The sequence below is a fragment of the Agrilus planipennis genome, unplaced genomic scaffold (assembly GCF_000699045.2).
Source record: "Agrilus planipennis isolate EAB-ADULT unplaced genomic scaffold, Apla_2.0 scaffold98, whole genome shotgun sequence".
NCBI lineage: Eukaryota > Metazoa > Arthropoda > Insecta > Coleoptera > Buprestidae > Agrilus > Agrilus planipennis.
Genome location: NW_020438866.1, coordinates 704,186 through 709,791, shown reverse-complemented (window position 1 = coordinate 709,791; position 5,606 = coordinate 704,186). Strand labels below are relative to the sequence as shown.

The 5,606-nt window shown below is 29.7% G+C and overlaps 2 long non-coding RNA genes across 4 annotated transcripts in view; both read left to right on the top strand.

The window, feature by feature from the left end:
* LOC112904814 overlaps nt 1–1,838 on the top strand; it is a 353,641-nt gene extending 351,803 nt beyond the window's left edge. For 2 of the 3 annotated variants that reach the window (XR_003231383.1, XR_003231384.1), the window contains exons 6-7: nt 427–514; nt 1,613–1,838. This is a non-coding gene — a long non-coding RNA (uncharacterized LOC112904814). The remainder of the gene's footprint in view (nt 1–426; nt 515–1,612) is intronic. The other variant, XR_003231385.1, reaches the window with a different exon arrangement.
* Nucleotides 1,839–2,746: 908 nt separating this feature from the next.
* On the top strand, nt 2,747–5,552 carry LOC112904823. The gene is made up of 5 exons (XR_003231391.1): nt 2,747–2,953; nt 3,117–3,490; nt 3,674–3,749; nt 3,979–4,054; nt 5,098–5,552. It is a non-coding gene; the product is annotated as an uncharacterized LOC112904823 (long non-coding RNA).
* Nucleotides 5,553–5,606: the final 54 nt, after the last annotated feature.

The following is a 5,606-nucleotide window of genomic DNA, read 5'->3' as shown; positions in this document are numbered from 1 at the left end:
GGATACTGAAAAGATATTTTATTTTATGTACTATAATATTCTTTTTACAAAAATGTAACCTAATTTTATTTTATTTTTGACATTAACAAGGGAATTACAATGATGCAAATTAAGTTCAGAGAAATCCAATTTTGATACTTTGGACTAGGCATTATAAGCATTGAGTCCTCTCTTCTTGATTTAGGCAAATAATAAGGTATAGCGCCACAAAGATTTGATTAAAATAAAAAATTGATTTATAGGACATACATTATTGTTGAAAACATTTTTACTTTAAAAGTTCGAATTTTCCGTTTACATATAACAGAATTGGTCATTAGTCATAGGTATAAGAGGTGTTTCTGAATTATAAATACAGCACAGCTTACGAAACTATTACGAAAACTAATTTATTCAGACATTTTACAGTATTTAATTTTGTTGCAGCTATTTTTCGCATTCCTTCTCTAAAAGGAGATGAAAGTTCGTTGGAATTGCTGTGTTGGAACGATGTTAGTTGGTTGCTGTCACAACGGTGAGTATCACAATTATTTACGCTACAATACTTTTTTTCGTAATTGATTATAACTTTCAAAAACAAAAAAATTGAACTTATTACTTTTAATTTTTCTACATTTCAAATCTCAACTCATCATCATAAGGTCGTCAGTCCTAAGACTGGTTGGACACCACGCACCTCCACTCTTTCCTACCCTGGGCTAATCTTCGCAATTTTCCTAAAACTAGAACAATCCACATCCTTCAATATTTGCAAACATTAATCTCATCTAGACCTACCTCTATCCCTCCTAACTCCCGCTTCTGCCTCTATATTTCTGACCAACTTATCCGCGGTACCCTCATCATCTATTCTCAGGGGCGGTGTAATAGGTGGTGATATCTATTACCTAGGAAGCTCTCACTTTTTATATTTTCATTTAGGGCCGATTTTTCACTTAATCTAGTCAAAATGTTGCCATTTGAACTGTTGAAACTAACGAATACAGGTATTTACTTCAAAAAAATCAAGTGGAATGTCTCTTAATCTCTAATGTAACTAAGGATGACACCTTAGCTGTTGAAACCCGTCTAAATACTTTGTGAAATTTTCGGCTTTTAGTATTTTGATTTTTCGTTACAACGCTTCCTACTTCTTTCATATAGTATTTACATCTTTTACATTCATTATCCATTCGAAAACTTAATGTAACATCAATTGCTTTTCTGTCTCCCATATATTTCGGCATTATATCCCCTTTCTATGGGATAAGAAGGTGTATATATTCATTTAATTCCACTTTTGGATATATTTTTATTTAGAGAATTAGCTGAAGAGCACCTGCTTCGCTAGGTGCTTACCACCCCAAATCGCCCACAGTCCTTCCTCTGTAAAGTTCTATCACTTCAGCAATGTTTAGCTATGTCGCCGGTTAAAAACATTCTAGAATTCATTAAACTTATTGAAATGAAACAGATTCACACACGTCCACCGACCTCCACCAAAACAGCTTAAAGCAGGAACTACCCCGAAAACCTACTCAATGCACCATTGGCTATATGATGATAACTTTAAAACTCTATGAAAGTAAAAAGTTTATATAAGTTATAAAATTAATGTTTGCTTTTGTTGCAGCTATTTATGGTTCCTTTCTACACGATCATGGAGAAGATTCATTGGAAAGTATGTACCGGGAATGCACCGATGAATTGATTACGACCTCAACGGTAAATGAGCGTTATTCAATTAATAATTCTCGTTATATTTTTTATTTTCTAATTGATTTCATTACTTTTAGAAAGTCAGCTGAAAAATATTATGTTTGTTAATTTCCTCTCCCCAAGTTCCCTGTTTAAGGAAACTGAGAGTATCTATTGGTTTTTATTTAAACCCTAATTGTATGTTAATTTTCCAATAGTTTATAACTTTTCATTTTTTATTAACATTTAAATACAAAGTTGCGCTTCGGTAAATATTAAAATTTATTGCCATACATAAAATATACATCGAGAAACATTGCATTCAATCTACAAAATACAGTATGATTATTTTTTATAATATTAAAATCTTTGGTAATAGATGCAACAAATAAATTTATTGTGTTCTTGTGTTTACTATGAATATGTTTATTGTTTTATGTGATTAAAAAGAAAACTATAATGTAAATAAAAAAAACATGTACACATATACGCTTACAAAGATTAATATAATTAGTTCATTCTAATTACTTTTAACATATTTCTCTGTTATTTAGTATAAATTGTCTTTGTTTCCACTTCTTTTTTTTTTTCTTTTAAAATAATTAGTACTCATTTAACCTTGAATACACCGTTACGTACACTTATTTTTATTTTTCATGAAATTAAGCTAATAACTTGACATCGTTATTCTTTTTTTGCTCAATTTTTTATACAAGTCATTNGTTTGCTTTTATTCCCCATTTCGGTCATAGTTTTAATATTGTATTTACACGATTTCTTATAACTTTTGTAGTTTCATTTATATATTTATTAAATTATTGAAGCATTTCTTTCAGCCCTCTTTCATTGTTCGGTAGTAATACTATGTCATCTGTTTCCTTGTTCATTTATCGCTTAACTTCTTATAATGTTAAAAGGCCTCACTGTTATCCACCAAATTCGAATAAAATTAAATAAATATCCTTTTTCTTTTTTTCCATTATTTTTCACCAAGTTGAACACAATTAAATTAACACCTTTTTTCTTTTTTTTGCTCGATTTATTATAAAATTAGGAGTTAATTTCTGATTCTTGAAGAAATTTAAAAAGTATTGTTTATTAATTAAACTGTACGCCAAAATAATATTTTATTTTCTTGCAGATCCTTGTGGTTTACATCGCCAATGTTGTGAAAGAGAAGAAAGCAGAAATGATACGAATTTTCGACATTCACTACGATGAGTACAGGTCCTTAAATGTTATCCACAATTTTTTTAATTTTGTAATTGATTTCAAAGTTAAGTTTCCATTATTTTTCACCAAGTTGAATAACACCTTTTTTCTTTTTTTTGCTCGATTTATTATAAAATTAGGAGTTAATTTCTGATTCTTGAAGAAATTTAAAAAGTATTGTTTATTAATTAAACTGTACGCCAAAATAATATTTTATTTTCTTGCAGATCCTTGTGGTTTACATCGCCAATGTTGTGAAAGAGAAGAAAGCAGAAATGATACGAATTTTCGACATTCACTACGATGAGTACAGGTCCTTAAATGTTATCCACAATTTTTTTAATTTTGTAATTGATTTCAAAGTTAAGTTTCCATTATTTTTCACCAAGTTGAATAACACCTTTTTTTCTTTTTTTGCTCGATTTATTATAAAATTAGGAGTCAATTTCTGATTCTTGAAGATATTTAAGGAGTATTGTTTATTAATTAAACTGTACAGCAAAATAATATTTTATTTTCTTGCAGATCCTTGTGGTTTACATCGCCAATGTTATCGAAGAGAAGAAAGCAGAAATGATACGAAATTTCGACATTCCTATCGGTGAGTACGGGTCCTTAAATGTTATTTACATTTTTTTTAATCTGTAATTGATTTGATTTGATTTTCCATTTTCTTGGCTCAATTTATTATAAAATTAGGAATCAATTCCTGATTCTTGAAGATATTCAAGAAGTATTGTTTATTAATTAAACTACACCAAAATAATATTTTATTTTCTTGAAGGTCCTTGTGGTTTACATCTCCAATGTTGAGGAAGGGAAGAAAGCAGAAATGATACGAATTTTCGACATTCACTATGGTGAGTACATGTCCTTAAGTCTTATTCACAATCTTTTTTATTTTGTAATTGATTTCAAAGTTTAGAGTTTTCATTACTTTTCACCAAGTTGAATAGAATTAAATTAACATCCTGTTTTTTACTCTATTTATTATAAAATTAAAAGTCAATTTTTGATTCTTGAAGATATTTAAGAAGTATTGTTTAGTAATTAAACTGTACACCAAAATAATATTTTATTTTCTTAAAGGTCCTTGTGGTTTACATCTCCAATGTTGAGGAATAGAAGAAAGCAGAAATGATACGAATTTTCGACATTCACTACGGTGAGTACATGTTATTAAATATTGTTTACAGTTTTTTTAATTTGTAATTAGTTCCAAAGTCAAAAGATCCCATCAAACATTTTCTTGTTTTCACTTGTTTCACGTTGTTAGATTATTATTGCTCATCTGTGAATAATTAAAACGATTGAGGTTTTTCTTGTGTTTCACTAAATTAAAAGTAAAGTACTTTTTACATTTATATTTTTGCTTCTTAAATATTAAAACTTGTTATTTTGCTTTTCTGAACCATCGGACTTCAATATTCAATATTCAATATTCTCACATTTAGAATACTTTTTATAATTAATATCAATTATCTTTTTAATGATTCTTTGCTTTTTATTTATTATTAGCATAAATGTGAATCAAAATACATAGTATATACTTTTTTGTTCTTTAACGTAGTTCACCTGTATTTCTTTACTTTAGGGTAAGTTTGCTTTTATTCCCCATTTCGGTCATAGTTTTAATATTGTATTTACACGATTTCTTATAACTTTTGTAGATTTCATTTGTTTTTTTATTAAATCACCATATCTACTTACGCACTTCCTAATAATTGTTCTGGTAGATTGAACATATCACATTCATTAGGTCACACATCCCTCACTTTTGGGTGACTTGTATTTTAATTGTTCATTGCTTTTCATTTGTTATCAAATATGTATAAATGTGTCTAGTATATACTTTTCATTCTTTAAAATAGGGCAAGTTTGCTTTTATCCCCCTTTTGACCCACTCTTTTGGATTAAAATTAACTTAATTTGTTATTAACATGTCTATATTCCTTGGTATGTCTTTTTAATCAATAACCATTAACTTTTGTTTATTCTAAATTGTACGTATCAATTATTTGTTTTTATTTCTTTATGTTTATTACATATTTACGTAGTTTTATTTATAGTTTATTATTTTTTCTTCAATTTTACTTCTTACTTTTTACATTTAATATTATTTAATTTTACAAAGGATTGAAATTAATAAATTAATAAATAAAATGCAATCATTGTATATCTTAAATAATGAAATTATGTTTGTTACAGGACAACTACCATGATCATCAGGGGATGTGACGACGTGGCATCACTTTCCACCACAGGAGTCAAGAGGACGGTAATACGTCGCGCGTGACATACGTCGCGTCGGGAGTGTTCTGGAGCGTCCAGATTCGAACTTCGAAGTCACCAACACCCGGAATCCCGGAAATTGCGGGATGCTGGGTCTTGGAAATTTCGAAATTCGAATCTCATGGTCTCCAGGGTCACAGATCCCGAAATTTTCGAGATCTGTTACTTTGGAGACCCTGAGACTCGGATTTCGGAATTTCCAAGACTCGGTATCCCAAAATTTCCGAATTTCAGGTCTTGGGGACTTCTAGTTCGAATCTGGAAGCTCCAACGTCTGGGACTTGTCCCGGACGGTCTTCGAATCACAAAATATTTCACACTAAACCTGGTAGGCCTGAAAAATTTTTTTAAATAAAACAATTTGTACGGTTCATGCTCTTTTATTTGTTATACCCTCCCGCCCCTTGTACCCTCCCGCCCCCCGT